Below are 18,652 nucleotides of genomic sequence, written 5' to 3' on the forward strand. Positions count from 1 at the left end.
TCATACTGTCATTTAATTTCATTTTTCTCTTGGGATCCGGGTTAGAACAGTTCCTCAATACCCCTAGTTAGTCGTAAAAAGCGACTAAATAGGGCGGTCCCTCGGATGAGACCGCAAAAACCGAGGTCTCGTGTCACAGCAGGTGTGGCACGATGAAGGTCCCTCCCTGCTCAAAGACCGTAAGTGCCGAGCATTTGCCTAAATTTTGCAGCCCCTCACCGGCAACGGTGACGTCTCTGTATGAGTGAAATATTCTCGAGAGGGACGTTAAACAATAGTCATTCATACATTTAACTGTGTTATACCGTTGCAATCCCCATCTTACTGTTGTAATGCGCCTTAGATTATTTTGTTTTATGCAAGGCGCTATATAAATTTCATTATCATTATATATTATCCTTATTATCTCACGTTTGGATTCTGAGGCGATCTGAACGTCAAAAGTGTAATCATGCGTTTCTACTTATTTTATATATTGAATAAAAAAAAAAAAATATTAGTAGATAAGAAAAATGTTTCTCATATTGCTGGCTGATTTCCAGTCTTTGATAGATTTAAGTCTGTCCTAAACACCTTCGCAGGTACAAAAAGTATAAAGGGGTGTGATTAAGGCTTTGTTTCTACTCTTACAAAGCAGGAAAATCAGGGACATTGAATCTACATACTATAGTATCCGTCATTTTATTAATTCTGATGATTGGTAATGACGATGAAAATAGTAAAAAGGTCTATACTGTAACTAGACGACCAATGTCTTTAAGTCTCTAATATTCTGGCGCTTCATCCACGTGACCCCACTATGCAGGACTTCGCCCTAGAACCATTGTGCCCTGATGGTGTGATCTCCAGACCCCAATCTAATCAGTTTAAAATGGCGACCCCTAAATTAAAATTCCGGATCCAGGACTTCGTATTCGCTCCACTTCTCTTATCTCTACAACTTGATTAATAATTGGGAATTGATATGAAAACTCTGTTTTCATCTTTTTTTCATTTAGAACGAGGACTTTTACTACTGAGGATGGAACGATTCCCACAACAACATTGATGAACGTCCTCAACACAACAACAAATATATCGACTACACTTACCACGCCTGTAGAACAAGGATCCACCGATGTAGGTGTGATCATTGGAAGTGCCCTGTCCGTCGAATTTGTACTTTGCATTTTACTAGTCTGGATATGGAGAAGAAGGAGGATATACCTAAGCCTACCCGGTATGCTTAATTAAGAACGCTTGTTAAAGGAAATTCATGTATATGATATTAAGCAATTTATTTTTGTTTTATATTTTGGTAACCCTCTAAGAATTTAATTTTCACCTTCCCCCAGTACATAGTCATATATACTAATCCCCCAGTACACAGTCATGTGTACTAATCCCCCAGTACACAGTCATAGATATTAATCCCCCAGTACACAAGCGATTTTGAAACGGGGAAACAAGACCGAAAATAAACGCTGGGATTTAGAATTGCACAAGCATGACGGTTTCCCCTTTAAAACTATAAATGATTTAAAAGTAAATCTATTTCCGGTACATTATACCTTTATTTCGTCTTATCTTCCTCACAGAAAATGTACCTTAGCTTAGTTCCATACTCCGGTGACGGCATACGATTTTGCAAAATCAATGATTTATCTAAATTTATGCATGATAGGAGCATACAGTTTGCTGGAGCCTTTTCCAATAGTTATTATAAAAAATGTTGTTAAACATAAAATATATCAAAAAGTTTACGTTATGTATGAATAATCAATGATGTGTCTCAAAATATTAAATCCAAGGGCAATAACTCTGTTTTGGTTGAATTCTTTATCAAGTCCATTATGCAATAGCTTTCCTTTATTTTTCACAGACAGTTTGTGTATTTCTGTAAAGAAATAGTTTCATGAAAGGCGAAGATAACGAACTGTGATCAATCTCATAACTCCTATAAGCAATGTAAAATATTTGAATTGTTTCTGATGACGTCACAAAACGGATACGTAACTCTGTCAATTCTCTTTAATTTTGGCGATTTTGAAACAGGAAAACAACACTAGGATTTAGAATTACACAAAGAGTTGGGCAAACGCGGACCAATTACTATTATATCGAGATAGTGCTACTTTGAATTTCTTGTAGGAGTTATGAGATTGATCACTGTTTGTTATCTTCGCCTTTCATAGAGCTGTTCAAGGAAAATTGCGATTTTCTGACGTTGATATATGACTCTTTTTATGTATGTCTCGTAACTTAAAAAGTGCAATGACCTATATATTTATTTCATAATTTGCTAGTTTTAATTCCACGAAATTGGAATACACTTTCTATACTTTTATCAGATAATGAAACGAATATGGATATACCTTAAATCAAATTGTTTTTGCTGATGAGAATTATTTATTACATTTTACAATTTACCAAAGCGACGCAGATTAGTTTACACAGTTTCAAGGATTGGTTACAACTGCAGTACAAAAATGTGAAAATTGTGTAGACCTACATAGGAACACAGGTGCACAGTGAAGATTCCATGCCGTCCGAGGAAGATGTTATAGTTGTAGTTATTGATGACGTAAATGTAATTCAACACGATACATTCAGAGATTCTGGGAAAACATGTCGTATTGTATGCAAACTTTGGTGATATCCATCATCTGAGGGCGTTGTCGATTCTAATCATGACAACGAACGTGGAATTCCAGAAAAAATGCAATTGAAACTTGAGCAATATTTGAAAGGAAACGCAGATACTCTTCTTAAGAAGCACTCTAACCTATAAATCATCAGTGTATCAGCATTTCGTTAAAAGAAAAACGGAGAAGAACTCGTGCCTGGTCCCTATATTGTCCTGTACTGCTCATGCAAAGGAGTCGTACCATACTCCGAGGAAGAATTCCCCACAGAAATCGATGGAATGAAAACTGACGTAAGAGAGGGATTCTTTTACATGTTTACAAACGATCATTTCTTCAAAAGATCAACAGACCTACTTAGTCCATTGATGGTTGGTGCGAACATAAGGCGACAAGGTAAAAAGGAGATGACTAACGTTTCTTAGCTAACGTGTGTTATGAATATGGATAATGCATGTGAACTCTGAACGACTATCATACATGTATAAGGTTCTCTTTTAACGATTTTCTTCTTTTTCTTACATACAATAAAGTTATCTATAAGTTATCTCTACTAGACTCTAGATTATAAGTATATCTGTTGTTTTCTTGTTTTACAGGTCAAAATAAAGAAGGCACTCTGGGAGGGTTTGTAACACTCAACAATGGACAAATACGAGCTATTACTTGTTCACATCTTTTGTTTGATGTTAATAGCAACAGTACATCAATAACGGCATTCGATGTGGTACAACCGTCATACGGCTACAAATCCACAGATGAAATTTGTGGCCGGCATGAAAAGTCTGTGTCACCATCCAACACAGGACAAGGAGTTACAGTTGATGCCTCTCTCATAAGGCTGACAAATCGGGTTCCACAAAGAGGACTGTTTACAGATCTGAAGGCAAACGCTTTAGCAGAACTCAGTATGTTATATCAAAATTTATTTATCAATGTGTCCCTCCGTTACCTGGACTGTTTTTATTTTCTTTTGAAACAGAGTTTATTCAAAAGCTTCACTATGAGAGGAAGATGTTTAAGTTATCGACGACGTTGTATCTATCAACAAATCATATGTCGATTCAATATTTCCCCGTGAACTTCCGATAAAAGACACTATGGTATCCTCCACGTCTAATTTGTAGTTGGATATTCTATCAAAAATAAGTATTAAACCAGCAACTTAATTTTATTTTAAAAAGGGGGGGTTGCTTTGAGCTTCTCCATCGTTAACCTTCCATATTTAAGTAGCAACATCCCATCATCACCTACATATAGTGTTTATATCTCTCAAATGAATCAATATGCAAGAACTTGTTCTGTGTATGATCTAGTTTTCCATACAGGCTACTGACAACAAAGTTGATGTTAAAGGGGTTTCAACAGTCAGCATTTGTGAAATGCTGACTTTAAACGAGACCGTCGAAACCCCTGTACCATCAACTTGTTTATCATTTCCTTGCCACGATTTAAAAACTGACAATACGCCGAAGAAGCTCTTCCGTATCACATCAACTGTTTAAGGTCAGCATTTCACGAATTCTATGGTCATTATAATGATCTAGTTTGTCAATATAACCTATCATTGGGTCAATTGATGTTTAGTGTGTTTCATACCAATTGTTCGGCCGTTCCTGGCACACTGATTTTGACTATAGATTACTCCATTTACCTGTTCAAGATATGGGGATCACGGCGGGTGTGAACCGTCGACAGCAGATGTATATTCCTCCTAGGCACCTCATCCCAACTCTGGCATATCCAGGGGTCTTTTTTGCCCAACTTTTTACGAGTTATGAGACTGAACACTGTTCGATATCTTCACTTTTCATTTAATAACTGAACAAATAGGATAGGTTTTTAATGGCTTAATTCATTGATAAATAAATGTATTGATTTTCATTTATGTATTTCAGGATATTGAATTAAATAAATGGGATGTGTACTGTTGGATACCTGCATACTACAGACTATGCAGTATGATAATGAGAAATACATAATTCAAATGACGTTTGATTTTATCTTAAAGGTTTTACGCACGATACACTCCCAGAGTACTCTAAAGGAGCTACTCGAGATTATCGCAAAGAATACAAGAATAGGATGAATGCATGCATAAAGTGTTGGACCGCAAGTGGTCTAACTCGGGGACTACTGCGCTTGAATGGACTGACAGGCAGATGTCGTGATACCACATTCTCTCTAACAAACCCTCCATCGCAGGCCCAGAGTACTTATCTGTCACAATTAGAAATAGTGGGGATAGCCTTCGCTGCTGCAGGAGATTCGGGTGCGCTTGTTTTCCAGGTCAATCATCCAGCCACTGAAGACGGGGATGATCAGCCGGTCTGCATTGGAATGGTTGTGGTTGGGACCTATTATTACACAACTGCTGTATCTCCTATAGAGCATGTACTGTAATTTATCTGTTTCTTCTTCCGCCATCTTGGGATGCAGTTACATACATCAGTTTAATACCAGTGAGAATTGGAGACGGTGTAATGTGTAATATGAAAGCTTGAAAGTTAAGTATTTATCCTTGTAGCGACCTACCCACTGCACGATTTCAGAAATGGGGAACTGAGACAGTTTGAGCGGATGAAAACTACACACATATCACACCCATCCACACATGTACACAATTTAAGGTTTTCATAATTGAACAATTCAAGCACCATTTTTTGTTATCTTATTGCTTTTAAAGAATTTTACACAGATTAACCGGCAGCATACCCCTTCTGATACATTAAAAAAATGTAACGTTACCACGTGCCTCTATAAACTTCAACCTGCAGTTTGGTCACACTTCGTCTTTCAATAACTTTTTTAAAATAAAAAAAAATATTTGTCGGGTAAGCGGGACTATGATCTATGGCTATAACAATGACCTGTGTATAAATCTAGGTTTTCTTATCAGTTGTAATGGACATCGTTTATTACACTTTAGGCCTACTTGTACTTGCTACGACATATTATTCACGTGTGCCGTATTGTTATATGTATGTTGAAATGCATTGATTTTTATATCCTCAAAATTGTATCTGTATGTCTACTCACCCTCCACTATCTTATTTGTATATATTTGTAAATATTTTGTATCTATAACAAAATATAAGTTTCTTTATACGATAAGTAGAGAGGTAGTGCATGAAACCAATTGTTCAAGGTAAGCAGAGAACTCGCTGAAAAACTGCTTCACTGTGTAGTTGTTGCCTCTAGAAGGGGACGGACGATATACCACACATAAACGTAGTATCCGAGTAGCATTCACACTACAGTCCAATACCTCAAATGACTCCATAGAATACATCATTTTGTAAGTGTTTGATGTAGGTTTAACGTTGATGTTAGACCTATGAATGACAGCTGTTCTTCCGTCACAGGATATGCGAGGATTGTGTTTGATGTTATAACCAGGGGGTGGAAGTGCACTGATGATAGGATTATCTCTGTCTGAACCTGTGAGCCAAGTCTCTGTGAGACCCATAATGTCTAAGTCCTGCTCATTAATGAAGTCATTTAGGCTAGTTGCACACTGACCAGGGATTTAGTAAACATATGTTAAAATGTCTCGCTTTGGCTTTGGAGGTGTGCCATGAGGAATCCCTAGATGGTTTTTTAGTCACCGTGTTTGCAGGCCTGAGAGGAACCCCCTGTGATGTAATGTTTATGTCAGCCAGCAGAACCAGGTTGTTATAGTCTGCCTTACGTGTATGATTTCGCTTACCCTCTCGTTCACATCTCAACCGCCCAACACAAACTGTGTTGATGTGTCTAACAAACTTTAGTCCTGCCTTTATGCCTCTTATCCACGAGAATGTTTAGTACGACCTGCCACAGGCAGATCTATTGGTTTTGCGAGACACATCATACAGCTATCGAATATCTTGACATGCAAGAAATTTGATAGAGCGACCTACTAATACAATTAGAGACGAAAGAAAGTCAAATCATACGGAAACTAAATATATTTCTATATCTTTTGTGAGAATATTAACAGGTCGAATTATCAATACAATCAGAGAGAAGGAAATCAGGTCGTACCTAAATACCTAGCAGAGCACGATAATTCATAGAAAAACTTGATAATACAATTGGGAACAGACGAAAGTTAATTTGAACAAGAAAAAGTCGCGGTAAGGTCACGCATTATGGAACACAATGCATAAAACTATTGTCTACAAATATGTTTAAAATGCAAGTTAAAATGCAGAGTCCTCCACGTCTGCTTCGTATTTAGATATTTTATTGAAATGAATATTAACGGCAAACTAACAACTCAAATGACAAACGGAATGATTTCAATTTCTTCATCTTCAATTTCCCATATTTATGTAGCAATATTCCACTATCACCTGCATATGGTGTTTATATTTCTCAACTGATTCGATACGCAAGAGCTTGTTCTGTGTATGATCAGTTTTAAGTCAAGGCAGGCTACTGGCAAAAAAGTTGATATTACAGGGATCTCATTTGGAGTCAGCATTTCGCAAATTTTGTTTATCACTTTGTCATAAAGTTGAGTAGTTAGATTGCCGTGAATATCTATTTTCAAATATATGTATAGCATCGGACCCTCCAATAAGTCTAGCAACACAACAGATTGTTCAGAAAAGCCGCTCCAGATGTGTTAAACGCAAATGAAAGGTGATGATAACAAACAGTGATCCATCTCATAGCATCAAATATATCGCCATATCCAAAAATCACACTATTTTACTGAAATAGAGTAAAAAGAAAGTTGAAATTTTCTAAAGAATCGGTCAGGTACATCACAGATCTCGTAGAGCCCCAGCTGTGCCGTCTCACCAAGTTTTCATTGTAAGATATTGTTTGGTTTCCTACAACATTAAGAAAAGCTATAATTATCATGTAATTCAATGCATGTCTTTCTTTCGAAAATTTCCAACTTTCCTTTTACTCTATTTCAGTGAAATCATGATTAAAATGTCTCCAAACTCCCCGTTTCTTGTGTCATTTGTTCATATTTACATCAAAAAGGAAGCAAGCAGTCAAGTTTAACCATTGGTTAAATGACTTAACCCACCTCTGCAGATTGGTTAACTTTGGTCAATATTTAACCATTGGTTAGGCAATTTAACCACTGATTAACTTTTGAGCAACATAATTTAACCAATGGCTAAACGTTAACCGGTGGACAAGTAATTTAACCAATGGTTAAGCTTAACCAAGGTTTTGAGCAACCCAGTCCAGCGCTTTTCATTATAGGATCTTTTTTCGTTTTGAGTATATCAATAAATGTATAAGTATATACTTACAATGGAGAACATTAAGATGCCTTGCTTATAAACAAACGTTCAAGTATGTATACAATTTCCCTCTTCCTCGTCTTTTACTATTATAGAACCAGTACCAAACTGTTTATTTGAAACTGTGACTTTTATTTGTAGACATTTTGTAAAGTGATTGGCGCCCACCTGGTTACGATCTTTTACTGGCTTGGCATTGCCAGTGTTGATAGGGTGTTTTGCAACATCAGTACGCCCTAAAAGGGTAATATTTGGACCCGTAAAAACGTCGGAGTAGTGTTTCATCGTCCCCCTTAGCTGTTGACATTCTTGTTCATTAAGATTACTTGAAGCATTATCAACAAGGGACTTCAAATCGATAGTCAGCTTATTCCCGGACGATTGTTTGTGATCTTGACATTGTTGCATTGAATAACATGTACAGATTTATTAAATACACGAGAGTATTCTTTTTAGGGTTACTACCTTTGAGTTTGGATTAAGGAATGAAAATAACACATTCTGATCTCGTACTTCGACAACAGATTTAGGCATTGCTCAAAATATCGTTCTCATTAAGTAATGGCTCTAGCAATCCCTGAACACCACATGGGAATTCGCCGCCTGTATTTCGCCTTTCACAAACATTCACATTTCGTGGGCATACTCACTGTCTCGATCACATGTACTCTATAACTTATCCGAACCGATTTAAGCAAAGTATGGTGCATAAAGATACCCGACGTTTATGCCCACTATGAACTCGCATTTTGGCCAATAAATCAAGTCCGAGAATGCCGGACAAACCTCCAAGGTGCGCAACAACCATGGGTACTGAAAATCATGCCATTGATAAATGAACTAAGATCGGTCTTGCCCTTTACAGACAGCATAGAACATATTTTGTTTTCCAATCAAGGGCCCTCAAGGGGCAGCATGAAAATATATACAGATACTGTACATATACCTATACAAGTAAAGAGAGAAGAGATTACATAACACATAGTTACATGCAAATACGGTGTCATATATTGTTCAAAATAAATTTTCCGATTATATTTAGAATAGATGGCTCTTCAGAACATGATATGTAAATGATTTTTGTTCATCATTAGTTAGAGCATCACGCTCAAAATCACACAGCCTCTCACCTCTGGTCGGCGCGGGTTCGAATCCCGCTCACGCGGGTAAGTGAGAAAGTTTCCAAGTTTATAACTTTCGGAAGGTCGGTTGTCTCTTCCCAGGTATATTGTATCTGGGTTCTCTCTTCCACCAATAAAAACTGGGCGCCACCAGATAACTGAAAAATTGTTGAGTGTGACAGAAAACAGGAAAACAAAACAAACAAACATACATTGTGGGGAATCTCATTCATGAATCTATACGAATATTAATTAGACGACATGTTCAGCTTCCACATGATCGGTTATTCCAGCCTTAATTCACCATTATAAACAAAGAACGTGAAAGAAAACCATGCCTGGTGTCAAAGATTGGACCAAAAACCCATTAGGGATCGTACATAGTATTTTTGGTAGACCCACTATGTTGCATTTTATAAAATACCGTTGTGAATGTTACATTGTGACCATGATGAGTGGAATATTGCAAGGTCTGACCACAGATTGAGAGAAGTTAGAAATGATTTATTAACTGGGCAAGACTGGGTCGGTGTAATGACCTGATAAGTGAAATGTCCTGATTGACCTGATGAACAATAATTCTATCTACACTAAAGCATATATTAAAAATATGATATTTCAAGTGGAAGAAATTATTGCTTCTTTTATCGATTAGTACATTTTTGTAAACAAGATACCATGATTTACCTTAAATTTGACAATTTTAGGGGCGTGCACACTGGCTGCCCCCCCCCCCCCCCCCCCATCCCCTTAAATTCGCCACTGCATTTTCCCAAACAGTGAAACAGTAATTCAGAGCCGGTAAAATGTCCATTGTAGGAAAACATAGACTTCTTCATTTTATGTGAAGTAAATATTTTATAAGTCAAAGGTTTGCATACTTAATCCACTTGAAAATAAAGTGAGGGGATTGATCAATTTGAACATCAAGCAGTTTTTGACGCCGTTTTGTATAAACGGATTTCTAATATAAATGATTATATCATAAAAACCATACCCATACCGAAATACGGAAAAATGGAACCGAATTGGCCCGAGCAACACAACCCGTGGTTGCAGCCCCCAGTGTCTATAGCGTTTTTACTTTATGATGCATTTCTGTTACAGATCAACATGAACAACACGACCCGCGGTTGCAGCTCCCCCTCCCAGTGTTTAGCTTATTTAATAATGATACATTTCTGTTACAGATAAACGTGGACCAGCTAGTTCAGAGAAGGTTAGGGAATATTTCCTCAGCAAGACGGAATCGGAGACAGCGCGACTTTGGGTAAGATAACATGATTTGAAAGTTTGAAGATTATCTGCTGTGGTGTAAGATATTTTAGAATGGAGGGGGGGGGTCATAAAAATAAATGAAAATAATCTAACTGTCTTGGTCCCCTCACCACAGAATACAACATCTGTAGACATATTTTACGAAAACAATAAGTAGTATCTGCTACACAGTGATATATGATAGAATGTAATATATTGTTTAACGTCCCTCTAGAGAATCTTTCACTCATATGGAGACATCACCATTGCCGGTGAAGGGCTGTAAAATTTAGGCCTATGGTTTTTGCAGTCTCATTATCGCCTCTTATCACAAGCTAGGGGCACTGAGGACCTATTTTAACCCACATCCCCATAGGACACATTGATATATCAAGTTGATAATGACAAGACACACAGAATAGAGCTAATGATAGCTAAAAGCAAGTGAGCTTTTCTGATAATCTGTTATCTGTTTGTAAACTTAACATTTTTGACTTCTTCTCCAGAACCACTGGGCCAATTTCAACCAAACTTGGCACAAAGCATCATTCGGTGAAGGGAATTCAATTTTGTTCAAATGAAGAGCTATACCCTCTTCAAAGGGGAGATAATGACAAATATGGTGTGGGGTCATTTAAAAATTTTCTCAAGAACCACTGGGCCAGAAAAACTGAAATTTACTTGAAAGCTTCCTTACGTTGTGGAGATTCAAGTCTGTTCAATAGATTGTACTGTTTACAAATCTTCTTTTACAGAATATCCGGTTTTGACTTCAAATTTTATGTAGTAGTCAGTATTTCCTCATTGTATTCTTCTCGTTGATTGGTTGAATCATTACGATATCACCCAATCAGCAGAATGTACAAATGGGCCTTACAAAAATGTCCTTAAAGGGAACGTAGGGTCAAAAATCAAAATTTGATATGTGAAAACTGGTACCATGCAGACAACAAAATCAAGCATAGAAAAAATAATTGCTGTTGATAACAATTTTTAATCTGTCATTTACACTGAAAACTGAGCTGAATGGGAGAATCTCTTATCATGGCGGCTGATGACGTGTATGCGGCAATTCATTACAACTGCTGTATCTTTAGCACTAAATGGGTTACAGAATATCTATAATTTAAATGTCGGAAGTTCAATCGAAATTTTGCACTGTGGTCAAAGGAAAGGGAATACATGTATCTACCTTTTAGCACCCCTGATATTTGTAAATAACCAGAGTTTATTTACAACAAACTTTTACTTATACAATAATTTTCTAATCTAATCTAATTCAGTTTATTTTAATATCCTTATCCAGTGAACATTTTGTACAAGCTAAATATGAAATATTCAAAGTTAAATTAATATATAATTAAGTTAAGATATTGAGATACACACCAAAACCTATCAAAAAGAAGATGCAGTAACTAAAATATTTGATGGCAGCAAGCCTAAGGAAATAGGAGAAAATAGCTCAAAAAGATGAGGAAAAGCAGGATTCATGTAATACTTTCAAAAACCATCCCAGCACTAGCACATTTTGTATTAGGCCCTATACTATTGTTTTTAAAGAAATTGAAAATGTACAAGTCAACAAATGAATATAGTATATATGAAGTATAGTATATATAATTAATTAGTCATTATGAGTATTTTTCATTTTTCAGATAAATTCCATTTTCTTTTGGAAACCAATGAAAAACTCATATGCAGAACCTATTGACCAACCTGGACTATCAGCATCTAAGGAAACAGGTAATTTGATGCATTTTTCTATTAAATGATTAACAAAGTTTTACAACCAAGGTCATTTCAATTCCCCCTGTGCAGTTAATCTTTCAAGTCTTGACATTTACGTGGCAATTACTGCAGGGGTGTAGTGATAATCAACAGATTTGTGCTGTATACAGGTTCACATTGCAAGATTCTCTTGTAAACAGATGTACTAATAAATCAGAAAGAGAGAAAACTACTATGAAAAATAAACTCTTTGTTGTGTGAAATACATGTACATGCACTTTCAGGAAAATTCATTACTAAGTTATAAAGTAATGGTTTGATTTCATTTTTATATTTTCAGCTCAATGAAGACATGAATAGTGACAAAAATATCCCACTCTCAATCCATATTGAAGAATAGATCAACTTTGTGCAACATATACAGATAGAATTGCCCAGTCATTGTCCATCATATGTGCTAAGGAATGTTCAAGTGAAGAATGAAAAAGTGAAGATAATGAACTGTATAAAGAATACAAAATTAAAAGTTTAAGAATTAAGAGCGTCGTTTTCATCAATCCATCCCAATTCACTGGTGTTTTCATTTGAAGCTGCCAATAATTCCTCTTCATTATAATCAGGCTCATATTGATGTCATTTGCAGTCAGACATGATCAGCTGCTTTCACTGAGTGGCAATTGCCCGGTATACGTCATAAGCAGATAGGATTGTGGGAAATATCTTAAAGAGCGATAACTTTATCTTGCAAAATGGCAGCCTCCAGCAAATGATGTGTAGCTATATTTAATAGCCGATTTCTACACAACAGATTACAATCAAATGGAAATAACCAGTGGACTTAATTACTAAATATTTAGTATTTGAAATGTGAAAATATTTTTTTATAACCTACGTTCCCTTTAAGAATAGTACAAACAGACCACAGTAATGTTTAAGGCTATTGACAAGGTCCAGCTTTTGAAGAACCTTTAAGTCAAGCAGTGATTCAGATTGGCGTCGGCCATCGGCAAATGGCTGATAAATATTGAATATGGCCGACTAATATTCTCCAGAAAGGCCAACATGGCCTATGAAATTTTCGTTTTTCGGTCACAGCCGCCGATTGTTTTTTTTTTTAGTGTTTATCGGCCACAGGAAAATAACCGCTATCTGTCAATCGATGATTTGTAAAGAAGATTTTGATTGGTTTTCGATAAATTCTCGTCCAATCAAAATTACTTTGAGAAAAAAAATAAAGTGGTGCCCCTGTTGATCTCGCCTGTGTTTGCAACAATCAGCGGGGAACCAGTTTTGAAATCTAAGACAAAAAAATGTCGTAATGCTATTCTTTGTACATGTAGGGTCGTTTGATATTAAAGAGTTCTGGATTGATTTGAATGATGATACTGAGCAAGGCACCTGGATGTTGAGCTGTAGTCATACGAAGGCGACCTACACGAAGTGGGGCGGAACCAATCCAAATTTTTCCCCCGGGAGGACTTTGTGGGATTCTTCCATGGCTTGCAGTACCTCTTTGGGGATGCTGTCTGCGATAGAAATCAATATCTAATCTGTGAAATTGAGTTAGGTTTCTTCAACTTGTCGTGTGTGTAAAAGCGTGGTATTTCAACAATGAAGTGTGTTTTTGTTGTCATTGTTGGAAATATGGCGATCGACAGATTTCATTATCCCAATAACAAGATATCGCTTTGTTCTTATTTACACCATGCACTTCATATGGAAGTTTAGGATGTTATACGCTTTTGGAAAAGATGATATATGATGGCAGTAAGATAGCAAAGTTGAAAGCCACTTTGGTAGCCATGTGGCATCACTAAGACTTATTGTGCCAAAAATTCGTATAAAGTCTTTTGGAGAACGCAATTTTAGTTTGGCTGCGGCCAGGTTTTGGAATGGCCTTCCCCGCCATGTTAAAATTGCTAAAAACATTAACGCTTTTAAAAAACAAATCTGTTAAAAACCCACTTTTTGAAAATTGCTTTCCCTGATTTGGAAGTTTCTTACATAGTACAAGTTTTTGTCAATGACCATTTTAATGCTTTCTGAATCTTCTTATTGTTTTATTTCGTTGATTTCTAACACTTTGCATAGTGATCGATATTGATCTTAATTATAGCCTTTTATTTTGGTAATTTTACAGATATAAGATACTATGCCATACTGTCATTTAATTCATTGAATTGTATGTTGTTGTTGATTTTTATTCCTCTTCTTACCCCTGTAAAGAGTAATTTGTTTGATATAGGACGCTATATAAATTTCATTATCATGTCATTATCATTATTCCGAATATGTATAAAGTCGCTGTCTTGAAAAAGAAAAAGAAGGAAATCGAAACCTGATAAAACGCAACGAAAGATAACGTGACTTTTCACCAATTTACGAACATTTGTCAACAAGGAAGCTTGTATGACGTGTCCGTTTCTTCTAACAACTGATAACGAACTGACAGCTAACGACAAGAATTTATGACAAATGATCGTTTTAACAGCTTCCACGTGATTCGAATTTTTACATTAGTTTCAATGATAGGTGAAAATAACGAACAGTAATCAATCTCATAACTCATATAAGCAATACAAAAGAGTTAGTTGGGCAAATAAAAATATATACTGCTGTTTACTGGATTATTGCGACCTTTATGAATCCTGCGGAGCATGATTTGATTTGAGCATATGTTACTGTTATATAACATTAACTATGGGATATGTCGTACTATTAAAACTTAAAAACTTCCTCACCCTACAAGATTTAATTACATTACCGGAGTGTATGCATGAACGTCGGGATCGAACTGCTGAAGTTCTGTGTGTGCTAATAGAGATATAGATATGAATATAGTAATCTTTTATCATAATTCTACTTAATATTCTACGTTTTTGCTATTATCTAGATTTTATCTTGTGTATTTACAGTTTGGACTTAGGAGAGCATATCATAGGAAAATAATGCTGATGAAATAAACACGATGAGTTTGTTATTTGTTATCATAAAGAAGTCAATAAATCGATAGGCAGTTTTTTATTGTTTGTTTGTTTTGTGTCTTTAACAGATAAAGGCAGTTTTTTTTATTGTTTGTTTGCTTTGTGTCCTTGACAGATATTGTTTGTTTTCGGGGTGATTCTCTAAACTACACTATAGATTTTGAAATGTTGTTTACCGTTCTATAACTAACTTGTAATGTATTAGTAAGTGTAACTTTGTAGCAAAATAAATCAGTAATTGCATGTACCACGAAGCTGTATAGAAAAATATGCGTACAATAAGGCTATATACATTTCTATTTACCCGTTTATCCGACTCAACTACAGGGCTCACGGCGGGTGTGACTGGTCAACAGGGGATGGGATGTTCACTCCTCCTGGGCACCTGATCCCACCTCTCGTATATCCAGGGCCTGTGTTTGCCAAACTCTTACTTTTGTATTCTTTATTGGAGTTGGGAAATTGATCACTGTTCGTTATCTTCAGCTTTGCATGAAAAAAAGAGTCTAACACTCATACCAGATCCAGGACCAATATTCCCGTTATTCATGTTTTTACATATGTCTTAAAATTCATATATACTCATGAATACACAAGTGAGTGATTGATTGAATATTGTTTAACGTCCCTCTCAAGAATATTTCACTCAAGGAGACGTCACCATTGCCGGTGAAGTTCTGCAAAATTTAGCCCTAAGCTCGGCGCTTACGGCCTTTGAGCAGGGAGGGATCTTTATCGTACCACACCTGCTGTGACACGGGGCCTCGGTTTTTGCGGTCTCATCCGATGGACCGCCCCATTTAGTCGCCTCTTACGACAAGCAAAGGGTACTGAGGACCCATTCTAACCCGGATCCCCACGGCACTATACACAAGATAACAAAATCAAATATGAATACTTTTATTACTAGGGTCCCGCCCTGTGTCCTAGGGCCAAGGTTAGAAAATACACAAAATTATTGGAATAGACATGATATTTGATGGTATTCAATCAAAGCTGATAATTACTATTACTTATTATCTCAGAATTGCTCGTTTTAAGTTGTTCAAGATAAGTGTTATGAATATCAAGAGTCCATATGAGTGCTCATTTCCAAGTGTTGATTGATTGATTGTATCTTTAGAATGTTTCACTCATGTGGCCGAGTGGTTAGAGCATCGCGTTCAAATTCACACGGCCTCTCACCTCTGGTCGGCGCAAGTTCGTATCCCGCTCGCGCCAGTAAGTAAGAAAGTTTCCCAGTTTACTTTCGGAAGGTCGTTGGTCTCTTCCCAGGTACATTGTATCTAGGTTCTCTCTTCCACCAATAAAAACTGGGCACTACCAGATAACTGAAAAATTGCTGAGTGTGGCGGGAAACATCAATCAATCAATCATGGAGACGTCACCAAAACAGGTGAAGGGCTTTACGGTCATTGAGCAGTGTGGCTTCTTTAGCGACTGTGAAACGGGACATCCGTTTTAAAGGTCATCTCAGAGGACGAGTGACATTCACACCTGAGGTCGAGAGTTTGGCGATGGAACTGTCACTACACGTTTTAACGACTTAGGTTTGTCGCGGCCGGGATTTGAACCCCGGCCTTCCGGGGCGAATGTTCTAACCTTTAGACCACCGCGGCGATTAATAATAATATAATTATGCTTCATCACCATCAGTAGATCCTATCATATAAGTAAAGCAAACTTTATTTCGCCAGAATATTTCTTGTGAATTGTGTCAGGCATTTGGGGCATGGATCATGATCATTCCATCACCATTACCCCCAGCACACATACCTACTTTTTTTCCTACTTAGGTTATGTATATATGCATTACAGATCATCCAAAACTTATTTTCGTCTCTGTCGCGTATTAGTAAAAATCACGTTTTCAGTGATTATAAGAAGAGATGGCATGTAACTCTTTTTATATCGTCTATCTCAACTGCTTCAAATTTTGCCTGCTTTTGTTTACTTAAAGCAAGTGAAAACATAAATATGCCTATATCAATAAATTGGTTAGACAATCGTGATTCTGTTAATTTTTTTAAACTCGCGGATAGTTAATTACACCAATCAAATCACTCACAATCTGAGTCAATTTTGTTTCTACATTTGCATCAACCGTTCCGGAAGTCCAGGAACGATAACCCAGACTAATGTTGTGAATGACAATACGCACACGATGACGTCCGAAGCTTCCGAAAGAGAATTTCTTTTTAAATGACAAGAAAATCATTTTACGCTAACAAAGAAATTGTTGTACGGTAATTATGATTTGTTTGGGGTTGGGGTTGGTTTTTTTATATTTCGATCAACAACCACTAAGGAAAGACAACTTCAAAGTTTGTAAATTTCCATGCACATGGGAGTAGCGCTATGATCAAAGTTCAAAGGCTTAAGATCGGCATTGAAAATAGCCAAACAACATCTTGAACACTTCTCAACAGTTATGCTTTTGCTAGGAAACGTCACCGTAACTCAGTGGTAGAGTGTTCGCTTCGTAAACGGGAGATCACGAGTTTGAGCCCCGCTCATGTCATAGCCGCGTCAAACTTAAGACGTTAAAGTAGGCAGTGATCGCTCCTTCGCCTAACACTCGGCATTTAGAAGTGATAATCACAGGTCCTTTGGATATGACCTTAAATCGAAGGTCCCGTGTCGCAGCAGGCGTTGGCACGATAATGAACCCTACTGCTACGGTCCCGAGCGCTAAGCATGCGTCTAAACTTGTGGTACTTAACTTACATCTGATGACGTATCAATGCAAGCGAAAAATTCTTGACGGGACGTAAAACAATTAATCAATATCGTGCCACAACTGCTGTGACATGGGGCCTCTGTTTTGGCGGTTTTATTCGAAGGACCGCCCCATTTAGTCGCCTTTTACAAGGAAGGGGTGTAACGGGATGAGTGAGGCTACATTCTAAATAACAAACAAGAATCATTCAAACCAAAAAAAATTATTTATTTACAAAGAAAAGGAAGAAATATAGGTAATTGATATAGAAACAACTCGCACAAGCACTTGCACGCCAATCTCTCACACACACACACACACACACACACACACACACACACACACACGCAAACTAATATTCACGATAACAGGAAAACATTACCTATCGTATATGCATAAAACAAACAAAAGAAAACCCGGGAAAATTAAATTGCCAATAGAATGGATCGCTTTGTAGCACAAAAAGTCACATCAAACCGTAGATGTCACACCCAATCCCTCCAGTCCTTCCGGGCTTTATATCCAGAGCTAGAAACGGTATAGGATGCCCAAGACAATCCACGTTGATATCATCGTCATCACAATCATCATCACCACGATGAAGTCACCATTACGATCATCATCTTTGTCATCATCACAGATGCAGTCCCTGAAACATTGTTCTTTCCCACTTGAACGGTGAACGAACGCAGAGTGAACGGTGAACGAACGCTGAGCGCACGCTGAACGCAAAATGATCTATTTACTCGTAATGTTTCAGATTACCCAAACATGTAATTTGAGGAACTAATTTCTGCAGTAGAAATATACTACAGTAAATCGGACAAGTATGTCTATGCAATTAATACAATTCACAGATGATGTAAGCTTTCTCCTCCGATTACGTTTGAAAAACGATATTTTAAATTTTAATTCAAATTTTATAAACACATCATTGGATGTGCTATGAGGTCTAAATGCTTCCCAT

At 36.9% G+C, this 18,652-nt stretch overlaps 1 long non-coding RNA gene across 1 annotated transcript; it reads left to right on the forward strand.

Annotated features, from left to right (window-relative positions):
* Window positions 1-10,174: 10,174 nt before the first annotated feature.
* LOC130050415 (uncharacterized) lies at window positions 10,175-12,517 on the forward strand. Its single transcript, XR_008798852.1, has 3 exons — window positions 10,175-10,267; window positions 11,910-11,997; window positions 12,323-12,517. It is a non-coding gene; the product is annotated as an uncharacterized LOC130050415 (long non-coding RNA).
* Window positions 12,518-18,652: the final 6,135 nt, after the last annotated feature.

The sequence above is a fragment of the Ostrea edulis genome, chromosome 9 (assembly GCF_947568905.1).
Source record: "Ostrea edulis chromosome 9, xbOstEdul1.1, whole genome shotgun sequence".
Classification (NCBI taxonomy): Eukaryota; Metazoa; Mollusca; class Bivalvia; order Ostreida; family Ostreidae; genus Ostrea; species Ostrea edulis.